The sequence below is a fragment of the Symphalangus syndactylus genome, chromosome 22, assembly GCF_028878055.3.
Source record: "Symphalangus syndactylus isolate Jambi chromosome 22, NHGRI_mSymSyn1-v2.1_pri, whole genome shotgun sequence".
Lineage (NCBI taxonomy): Eukaryota > Metazoa > Chordata > Mammalia > Primates > Hylobatidae > Symphalangus > Symphalangus syndactylus.
In genome coordinates this window covers 66,932,384-66,944,486 of record NC_072444.2, presented here as the reverse complement: position 1 = coordinate 66,944,486, position 12,103 = coordinate 66,932,384, and the positions used below count along the sequence as shown (strand labels likewise).

Sequence of the window (12,103 nt, the reverse complement as noted above, 5' to 3'; positions counted from 1 at the left end):
AGGGGCACTTAAGTCATAGGAGTTAAGAGTTTGGACAGCATTAGGAGATATACCTAATGTAAAAGATGAGTTAATGGATGCAGCACACCAACATGGCACATGTATACATATGTAACAAACCTGCACGCTGTGCACATGTACCCTAGAACTTAAAGTATAATAATAATAATTATAATAATTATAGTAAAGAGTTTGGCCCGCCATCTACTACGGGTCCATGCACAAGATACTTAACCTTCTTTAGTTTTCTCTTTTTTTAATTTGTAAAATGAACCCGCATAATGCCTACAATAACTGGTTATTTATGTACATACGTATAAAGTACATAGCTCAGAGTCAGACACATACTAAGCATTCAGTAAATAATATATAAAATGACACAACAATGATAGTGGTGATGATGAGGATGATAGGGGTGATGATGATAATGATGATGAGGAGGAGAAGGGATTTTAACAGTTTTTGATAACCTTTGCAATTTTCCAAACTAGATTTCCTCTTTCAGTCTATGAAGGTAAACAATATATTCTAGCAGTTATGCTTAAAGTAATGCAATAAGAAGTATGTGTGTATTGTAAGGAAGGGAGAATTTTGGTATCAAGAAACATAATCACTCAGAAAGTAAAGAGATTCTGTGAAAAGTGAACGTGAATTATTTATTGTATCCACATTTTCCCAAAACTATTCCCTGGTGATTGCTCTTGGTGGTGGGTTTTGCTTGTTTGTAAAAGCAATAGAGGTTGATTTCTATATGTTGATTATCTTTACTAGATAAAATACAATAAATCTTGAAGATTGTTGTCGAATGACCTGTTTGTTCTAGCCTTGGGAACATAGGAAGAAAGTGCATCTTACCCTAAAACAGCCAGTGGCAGGGTGATATATACTCCTGTGCCTGCCTCTGGCATGCTCTACTCATTAGACTGAAATCCTCATCCAGTATTTGTTTTCACTCAGCCCACTGGGCAAAAGATATATGTAACATTCTGGAGTCCATTAAGCAAAAGCTGAGGATAACAACAAGACAAAATGATGGACTAAGGTGTAGCTGCCAGCTTAGCGTGATTAATTCAAAGAAATTTCTTGTAAGGCTATTGTTCAATAATCAATATTTATAATGTTTTATCATGGGATATTGAGAACATCCTCTTCAATACATCTTTAACAGTATGACATAATATGCATGATACATATTTAAAGACCTGTAGGTGAATTGAAAGAACACTGGACTAAGAACCAAGAGATTGATAACTTATTCCTATTTTTACATTAAAAATCATTCTCTGACCTTGAGCAAACAAAGGGTACGTTAGTCTTTTCTTATCCATAGATTGAGTTGGTAAAGGAAATGATGCCTACATTTTTTTCTTCTGGCTCAAGAAGTCAAGGGATATATGTATCGATAATTTTAGTAGATACTAATGTTTCCATTTGCAGATGAGGAAAATGGGGCCAAGAGGATGTAAATGACTTGTTTAGGTCACATGGTGAGTAAATATGACACTGGACATTTCACCCAGTTTGCCTTACAGAATGAAAGATTATGCTGGCAGTAATGTAGAAGACCAATTCGAAAGGAACGAAGCTGGAAAATAAAATAGACAAGAGTTTATTTTAGGGTCTATTATTTTAGGGTCAAGGTGAGCAGCGATTAGAACTTGAAGTAGGGTTATAGCAGTGGATGTGGAGCGTAAATGGCAGATACACATTGTATTTATAACAGAGAATGAGGAAACCTTGAATGTTCATTTGATCCACTAAATGTGCAGTGAAGAATAGGGAGAACTCTAAGATGGTTCTAGATTTCTGGCTTGGGGACAGCATAAATGGCATTCTCTGTAATGAGAAATGTGGGTGACCAAGCGCTAGAGTGAAAATAATTGGTTTAGGAAAAGATCTCTGCCCAAAAGGTGTTTAAATGTGTTTATAAGAATAGATTTATATATATATACACACACACACGAATACATATCTATAGATTCATACACACACACACACACACACAGAGAGAGACAGAGAGAGAGAAGAGAGATGCTTAGACTATATTTAGGCCATATAGAAACAGGAAATGTCCAAGCCCCACGGATGTGGAAATAATAAGCTAGAGAGCAAATTAAAGTAAAAAGAGAAAATACAAGTCTGACTATGATCTTCTGTGAGCACTGAATCATAGAAGAACGAAGAGAATCTAGGAAGAAAGAAACTGTTATTGAATTACGAAAATAATGAAGAGAGTTTTACAGAAGTCAAGGAAGAAAAGCGTTTCAAAATAAAGGTCCGAAATGTTCCACGGAAATTAAATGAAATGTGTTGTTTGGATTTGATCAGGAAATTTTGTGTGATCATGAAAATGTGTTTGGATTAGATCATGAAAGCTAAAAAGACTGGTGATTTCAGTGAAGGAAATTTTAGTGGTTTGGTAACACGTAAGTCGGATTTTAAAAAGTTGAAAAGTGAATGTGAGATCATAAAATTACGGACATTTCTAGAGAAACTGACAGATCATGAGGTTATCACTGCTGTGACCAATGACCTTATACTGACAGCAAAATTATATGTTGGCAATAATCATATTATTGTCACTGGCACTATCTTTCCTTGAGGTGATATTGATTATTGCTAACATTTTTGAAATCTTTCTTTGGCCAGGAAATTACATAAGGCAGCCTGCAGATCAGGTAAGACGGAATTTACTCTATGAATCCAAAGATTGACCAATGAAGCCTTACCAAATTAGGATTTCACTGTAAAATCCATATATGTGGTAAAATAGACATTTTACCAGCATAACCACGCCAACTGCAGAAGAAGGAATATCAAGTTTCGGTGTGAACGTACAGCTTTATCTGTGTTAGTAAAGACTCCCAGAATTGATTCTTCTTTAGAATAGAGAATGCCTCATTAGCCACTGACACGTTATAATTGCCATATACTCTATTTAAATCTAGTTCTTGTTAGGGATGTCTCCGTGCTGTAATAACCCTGTCAGTCAACATACCACACATTCTTATGCACAGGAAGTTCTCTTGAAAACTTCAAGCTATTATTAAATACTTGTGTTTGGACATTGCCCTTGCTATCAGGTTTTAATGCTTAATAAGAAAAGGCATTTTGCTTTAATAACTTACTTTCACTTTCTCTTACAGATTTGCCAGTAGGAAAGTAATGTGGTATAACCGTAATGTGGTGCTGGGTTAGAATATTGGCACAGCATCTGGAATCCAGCATCAGTTCTGTTACTAACTAGGGATGCAAACTTAAGAACATTTCCATAAAGTCTCTGGATATTTATATTTCTTCTTGATAAAATAAGGAGCTGCAAGAAAATGTCCGAGAGAATCATTCTAAAATGATTCAGTGTCTCTAGATGCTTTTGCATCTTACCTCCTCTAAAGATGAGACATAGACCTCCCACTGGTCTTCCCAGAAACATCGTGGGTACCACTCAAGTCTGTTAACATTGGCATAATACTCATTTTAATATCATTCTCTTGGACTGGATATGTGCAAGAGATAAATGGTAGCTGAGCAACTTCATGAACAGGTTTTATATGTGAAACTGAAGAGAACCAACAGTGTGCAAAAAGTGTAAAACAGAACATGTCAGGGGAATGCTCAAGTAAGGTGAGCAGCTGTGAGCACGCTGACAAAAGCATCAGCAAACACTCTAGCTTGGTACATTGGGGGAAAACAGCTTTTTAAATAAAATTCTGGCTTACTAGGATTCCTAAGGGTAGAGGCACTCTAACATCTGGCTTTGTAAACAGTAGCAACCTCTGCAAGCCAGAAGATAATCTCTATAAGAATATAGTGAGGTAAAATGGCTCATCACAATCAGTCTCTGGTGCCTCTTCGCAGAACTAGAAATTGTTATCAGAGACATCATCTTTGAACTCTTATGTGTTGAAATGGTATCGTCATCTAGGCTTTCCTACCAGGTCTCATTTATTCTATGGCATTAAAGCAAAATATACTGAATAAGATGCTTTGCATGTACCTAAATTTCCTAGAACACACACTGGTCTAATTTTAACTTGGCTGATAGAAGATTATGTTGAATCTCTTTTTGTACCATTCCTTGGGCCAAAGCAATTCATCAGGTAATTCACTTTATAAAGTCATCACTGCTGTCAGTTAGAGCCTCCTCTCCCCATTCCTTTCCCTTTCCACTTCTATTATTTTCATCAAAAGAGAGATAATTGCAATTTCACTTCTAAATTCTTAATTATCCAAACTTCATCCTAATTCTAGCAGCCTTCTTCTTCTTCCTCTTCTTCTTCTTCCTCTTCTTCTTCTTCTTCTTCTTCTTCTTCTTCTTCTTCTCCTTCTCCTTCTCCTTCTCCTTCTCCTTCTCCTTCTCCTTCTCCTTCTCCTTCTCCTTCTCCTTCTCCTTCTCCTTCTCCTTTGTTCTTCTTCTTCTTCTGATGGAATCTCACTCTGGCACCCAGGCTGGAGTGCAGTGGCTCAATCTCAGCTCACCGCAACCTCTGCCTCCAGGGTTCAAGCAATTCTCCTGCCTCAGCTTCCCAAGTAGGTTGGATTACAGGCATGCGCCACCACACCGGACTAATTTTTTTTTTTTTGTATTTTTAGTAGAGACGAGGTTTCACCATGTTGGCCAGACTGGTCTCCAACTCCTGACCTCAGATGATCTGCCCACCTCGACCTCCCAAAGTGCTGGGATTACAGGCATGAGCCACCACGCCCAGCTAATTCTGGCAGCTTTCTGTCTCTCTCCCAAGTGAATATTCTGCCACCCCTTCTCTTTTACACTATATTGCAGTTTGTATCTTTATACCTACATTCAGTGTTCTCAACCAAGGTGTGTGTCAGATCTACACAGGCAACACCAAAGAAAGTATTCCCAGCCTACCATGGAATGCTGACTTTAGAAATTTTGAGGGCAGTAGCATCTTTATTTTTTAAAAGTTCCTGGGTGATCCTAATGTACAGCCTTGTTTGAAAACCATGGCCCACTTAGACGGTTATTAGTATCTTTCATTTTTAATGTGTGATAGAGCTATAATATTTTCTTTTACAAATTTTATGAGATCTAAATGATCTTTTCATATTTATGACTAAAATCCTGAAGACTGTCCTATTTTTATGTTTTTAGTTAGGGTGGTACAATGGCTTGACATATCTAGTGACTGGACTCAAGAAATAAATTCAGACATGAGCCAAGCACTCTACCAGGTGCATTCACTTTCATTATTTCATGTAAATATTCTAACGACTCAATCAAATCGACATTATTATCCTCAGTTTGTGAACAACTGATGGTCAAAATTTTTGAATCATTTGTCTGACGTCATATTAATTGATCTGTAATCTACAGAAACCAGATTTTTTGGATCCTACCCCGGTGCTCTCTTTCATCACTGATATTTCCCAGTTGTATTTCAGGGTCAAGACTGAAAGGCTGGAACCCATTATCCTATAACTACTGCTTTGTGTCTTCCACTCAATGAACTTGCTGTTCTCATAATAAAATAGATCTCTCATTTGCTGTTTACTCACAGTTTTCTTATTTGTTTTGTTTCGTTTTTTGAGATGGAATTTCACTCTTATTGCTCAGGCTGGAGTGCAATGGCATGATCTTGGTTCACTACAACCTCTGCCTCCTGGGTTCAAGTGATTCTCATGCCTCAGCCTCCCAAGTAGCAGGGATTACAGGCGCCCATCACCATGCCTGGCTAATTTTTGTTTAGTAGAGACGGGGTTTCACCATGTTGGCCAGGCTGGTCTCGAACTCCTGACCTCAGGTGATCTGCCCGCCTCAGCCTCCCAAAGTGCTGGGATTACATGAATGAGCCACCACGCCCGGCCTACTCAAAGTTTTGAAGATCCCTTCTTATAGTTTATTTTCACAGTGGGCTTGCTACCATCTGAAAACGTCTTTGTACATTATATACATAGTCTGAAAGCTTGACTCTGGAAGTCTTCATTCAGAGGACAATATTGTTTATCAAATGCATACTTTTACCATTGCTATTCTATCTCTAGAGGAAGATAACCCCCCTTAAAGTCTTGCCGTGACACTGTTAGTGCCTTTGAATTAAAGTATTTCTTCTGAAGAAAACACCGAGAAAGAAATTACATTAAATTCCTTATTTTGTATATATTTATTCTTCCAAAAATTGAAGTCAAGTAATAAGCAGCAGTTTCTTGTATATACTTGCCTTCCCTCTAGTTATTTACAGATTCTATTTAGTAAATTGCAAAACTGAAAACAAAATTAATCAGTTCTATAGTTCCCAAGTTCTGGGATATTTAGAATTGATAAAATGCCTATAGTCTGCCAGATTTTGGACTGAGTAGCTAATTGAAACTACAGGTTGCATATTTAGCCAGCAGTTGGAATATTCCTAAAGCCTTCCCAATAATGACTTAGGCAGAAGCCATTAATTTAGTCTTCTTAGCGACTTCTTTACACCCCTTAATGCAGTTTTTGGACAGTGGCCAGACATAATCCCAAATGATTATCGAATTTGCTCTCTGCCTTTAAAATATTTAAGAAATTCCTAAACCTGACTTTGGAATCTCTTTGCAAGGCATTTTACAAAGTCTTATCTATTGTGGTTGGCTTTTGCACTTGACTCTGTGAGCTTTGATAATTTCTTTTGGACACAGGCATTTTAAAAGTAATTTTTAGTGTGTGGCTATTTAAAGCAGAGAATGTGTTAATATTTACATGAGAAGTCTGACAATAATTTGTAAATTGTCCTAGTCATCTTTCGCACAATGTATTGAAATGCCCCTATTATGATATACTGTATTCTTCAGTTTAAAGTAGCTTCTGGAATTTCTATTCTGTTTAATTAGTCTTTCTGCTTATTTCTACATCATTAGTTTATTCTTTAATTGGTATGGCTTGTATTTTCCTATACTATTTTCTAGAGCAAATATGACCACTGTCCTTCTATTCTTGTTAATGACTCTTGTCTTAGCAATTCTTAGCTATTTATTGTTTCTAATTTAATGTTACTATCATTTGATCAAGTTCCAAATGAAGTAATTATCTGAGAATTTAATTTGAGATTATATTATATTTTAGGGTAAATTGAGGAGAAATAAATTTTTAACTTCTATTCACATAGTATGAATTTTCTTCATCAAAATCATAGTGATTTGTGCCGCATTTCATAAATTCTGAGCAAATATGACCTCAGTTATCTTTCAAAAAAAGCCATCAAATCTTTGTGTAAACTATTGTAATATCCCCTATTTGATCATTGCTTTATATGTTTTGCATTTGAAACTACATTGAAAGATGTATATGAGGTAATAATTACTTTTACTTAACTTTTATCAATATAATGTATCCTCTTTTTATTAATTCATGTTCCATAGGAAGAATTCAATTGTTTCTGATATAAGTACTGTTCCTCTTAAATATGTAGGTTTTTATTTGCCTCTTTTTTTAATCAAGGAAATATTTATTTATTTTTCTTTGAAAGAAAAAAACATAGATATCTTGTTAACCATTATATTCCCGGATTTTCACACATTATTTGTTACATAGAGTGTATTCAATAAATATTTTGAACAAAAATATTTAAAATAAACAACATGCAGATAAATGTTAAAAATTCAATCTGAGAATCAATGCATTTTAATTAGAGTATTTAATGCATTCATATTTATTGTGGCCAGTAGGTACATTTGTTCTTATTATTATTATCTATCGTCTTCCTTTGTAAATATATTTCCTTGGTCTCTCTTTTGTTTATTTTTTGTTAGTTATCAAGTTTTTTCTAGTTTGTTTTCCAAAAAATTTGGAATATATATATCCTGTTATCAGCACATTTTCAAAAGTCTATAATTTTTCAGCGCCAGAAATAAGATAAAATCTATTCCTATCATTTTGTAGAATAAGAAATTGACAAATTATTATTTCTTTCGAAAATTCTGTATAATTTTTTGTTAAAAATTTCTAACATAGTGTAACCAGATTATTTTTATTATCCCCAAAAATAGATATACTTTTTTCAAGCATGATTTTAAAATATTTATATTATTCTATCAAAAATATCCTGTAACTGTTACGAAAACCAGATATATTTTGAGGCTTAGCTGAAATTCTAACTCTGACAGTTTCCTTTATACCAGTTTTATTTTTTTCCAAAATCTGTATTACTTATTTTTTACTTTATACTTTTAACTTTGTAATTCCTATATGCTGCTTTTTATCTCTGGTTACCTTCTTTAAATGTGTCTGTATCTTGTGTCTCCAACTAAATCAATCTGCTCCTTTGGGAGCAACAGTGTGTCTTGTAGAACATGACTAGGTGGACAGTGAATCTGGCTAGACAGCGTGGCATCATTAAAGAGATCAGATCATTAAATAGATTAGTCAGGTTGCAACAGGCTGCCTGGGAAATTCCTATGAGTGTTCTGCAAGTGATGGGTCTGGCACAGTGACAGCAGATGTCAGCAAGATTCAATAATTGGCACCCCAATTGGAGGCCCTGGCGTTATCATCTCGAGTCCACTCAGGTGGACATACTGGTTTGAAGAAATTAAGTAATTGGACCAAATCATTTGGATTGTAAGCGCAGAATTTAGAAATGAATCCAGAATTGCAATATGCAGTCAGGAAAACTTTGTCCTTGATCACTGGATTAACTAGGTAGGATTCTTTAAGTTACTTCTTAATAGCTAAAAGATTACTTTAACAACCTGTGATAAGAATCTGGAATTTAGGCTGTTTTGACCATGGAAAATGGAGAAATGAGAGATGAGATCCAAGAAGGTATATATGGAAGTGCGGATGTAGGATTTCAGGTGATACAACTGTGTATTGGATGGATTTTATGTCCCTAGCTAGTTCTTGATATGTTCAAATAAGATATTTTATTGCCTTCAACTTAAAGCACAAATTCTTTAGTATGCCTTTAAAAATGCATTATCTGACACCTTTGATTTTTCAAAATTCCAAAAAATCATTTTTCACTTCACTATCTTGCAATATGTGCCTCAACACGTCCTGTTCCATCTGCTAGAATGATCACTCCTCACTTTTATTCCTAGCAAAATATTCAAAAGTCATCTGAAGTGTCCCCTTCTTGGTGATATCTTTTTTGCTCCACAGGAAGCAAAATAAATGTATGTTTATCAAAGCCTCCACTGTACATTATGGATACCTTCCTTTATAGGACTTAGCAGGAAACTTTTTAATAGTCTTTTCAGACCCATTTTCTCATTAGGCATATAGCTCTTGAAAACAGGGGCCATGACTTTCCACTAGAGTAATCCCATCCCTAAGTACTGTGATTTTCAAACAAGCACACAATAAATTAATGAGAATAGAAAGGAGAGAGGCAAGAAAGGAAATTAAGGCCTCCTTTTCATTGCCTACTTATATTATTGCTTCCTTACCACTATATCAGTTCTGCCTTTAGAAATTAACTAATACAAAGCAAAAAAAATTAAAAAAAGGTTTTAGCCAGAGACTATTTGTGTGCGTGTATTCTTTTCCTAGATAAGGATATTAATGACAGTTCTTGGGATCCACATACATTACATAGAATAAATTCAATAGTCTATTTTAGAGAGGATCTAATTACAGTCCTATCACCTAAGTGGGCCACTCTGAATTAAAACAGTCGCAGCCTTGGTAGGTTATTGCAATATGTTTTTAAGCCAGGTAAAGATAGAGTGGATATGATAGAGTGGCTACGATACATATTCCTTCCTCCTCTTGTCCACCATTTATTTTTATTTTTTTAAAACAAAGTCTCACTTTGTCACCCAGACTGGTGTGCAGTGGCGCTATCTTGGCTCACTGCCGCCTCTGCCTCCCAGGTTCAAGCAATTCTCATGCCTCAGCTTCCATAGTAGCTGGGATTACAGGTGTGTGCCATCAGGCCCAGCTAATTTTTGTATTTTTAGTAGAGACAGGGTTTCACCATGTTGGCCAGGCTGGTCTTGAACTCCTGGCCTCAAGCTATCCATCCGCCTTGGCCTCTCAAAGTGCTGGGTTACAGATATGAGCCTGGCTTTGTCTACCACTTTCAATTCCAGGCTATAGTACAAATAAGAAAAGGCTCATAAAACCCAAGAAATCTAAGATAGTGCACCCTGCCATCAAACTGCCAGGAACAGGTAAGTATATGTATTCTTTCATTCTATTTCAATATTATTCATAGATGTCAACTTGAAATTTAAGAAATCTTGAGAGTTCAAAGATTCTATTTCTAACCATATCAACAACTGCCTGTCCTCACATACAAGGATATTCCATTTTCATTTTCTAATACTTATAGCTAGTTGATTGTTCTTTTTATATATTAATAGAAATACCTACATATAATAGACATAAATTTTTAAATGCCTGTTTTGAAATAAAGTAGTTGATACTGTAAATGTAGACAGAATAACAGGCAATGAGAACTTTTACAGGAAATATTTAGCAAAGACAGAGAAACAACTAAGTGTTAAAATGACAGTTTTCTTTGGCTTTTCAAATAGGCGGATATGAGGAAAGAAAATATTCATATTTATATTTCACAGATGCACATTTTTATCATTTTATTTTTATTTTAAATAAAAAACGCAGTAAGTTCTTAAAAGCTAACCTAGCTACATGAACAAAAATATAAAAAGTATCCTATAGGGGGCACTCAAGTACTATGAACCACAGCATCTGCTTCCTCTAGTTATATTTTGTTTGGATGAAAAGGTGTAGACCCTTGAGCACATTTTCATATTACCTTTTATATAAAGAACAAAAGTGAGTAAAATAAATGAAAATACTCTTTGTCACACTTCTACTATTCCCCAGTGAAAGATAAAGGTATATTAAGAGGTGTGATTAAATGGCATTTGGAGAATTATTATTCTAAAAGCATAAAGGCATGATAGTTGTAGACAGCTGAGGTATTGAGCATTTTCAAAATTCTAAACAAGGTTTCTTCTGCATTATAGTTCAATGCCAAGATAATTATCATTCTCTTCTGAAGACTGTTTTGTCTAGAACAGTAAAAGGCAGAGTCATGTACCTAATTTTTATTTAGGTTTTAAAGAAGAATAATATGAGAATATTTAAATTACTTTTAAGAAATATAGCAAGGAGGACTTAGTCAATCACTTGCAAAGAGAATTTTTAATAAACAGTGGGGACGTTTTTTAAGGTGGGGGGGTAGATGAAGGGGAGGACAAAACTAAAATTCACTCCAGCAGCCTGTGTACCAGATGTTGTTTCAACTGATCTATGTTTAGATAGCTAAGAGTTCATTTTAACCAAATCCTAAATGAAAACTTGTCACAGCACCTAAACGGAATCAAAACATGATTTCTTTAAAGTGGTGGTGGTGGGGTGGGGGGGAGTTTCATTTAAGCTTTGAAATCATAGTTAAAAGAAGTTGCTTTTTACTTTTAATATGATCATATTACAGCAGCTTAAAAATGAACCTCTAAATTCCCTCAGGATAGTCATAGGAACCCCATTAAGCATTTTAAACACCAATCTCCCACTGAATTTCCCTTTGAAGCACTTCACAGTGCTCCACACTCAGAGCACGTGTGTTTTATTTCTGTTATTTTCACACAAGAGAACTTAATTTGTGCTTTTGATTTTACAACAGGACGTACAAGTACTAACTGCCTTCATTAGCTTGTTCACCATTATCACAGTTGTGAATAATGAAATCATTTCCAGAGCCATTTGCCAAACGGATACTTGGGACATCTGCATGTAGGTACCATCGAATCCTACAGCCTGTTTACAATATAAAGTAAAACATTAACCTTTTTTCCATTTTGATTAAAGCTATCTAAATATTTGCTACATAAAATTGAGTTATATGTCAACAACTCTTAGCAATGATTTGAGAAGAATCTCAGGTTATTATAGATGTACTTTAAAAGCATCAAACTTTAAAAAAAATAAGGTAACTTGTAACGCAGACTTCTTGAATTTAGTAGTTACTACAGCCAAAAAGATAAGATTTTCCAGAACAATCTTGATTAGAAATTGTCTTCTTCTGGCTCCATAATTTTATTGATTAGGCCATGTGTTCAATTTTGGCTTGGAAACTGTGAGTATCATAAATAAAAAGTGTGGAAGGGGAAGTAGAGGGCAGAAGAAACTGGCCTGAGA

At 35.1% G+C, this 12,103-nt stretch overlaps 1 long non-coding RNA gene across 1 annotated transcript in view; it reads left to right on the top strand.

Moving 5' to 3' along the window:
• LOC129472636 (uncharacterized) overlaps positions 1-11,677 on the top strand; it is a 36,391-nt gene extending 24,714 nt beyond the window's left edge. The window contains exons 3-4 of the long non-coding RNA XR_008654001.2: positions 10,027-10,107; positions 11,589-11,677. This is a non-coding gene — a long non-coding RNA (uncharacterized lncRNA). The remainder of the gene's footprint in view (positions 1-10,026; positions 10,108-11,588) is intronic.
• Positions 11,678-12,103: the final 426 nt, after the last annotated feature.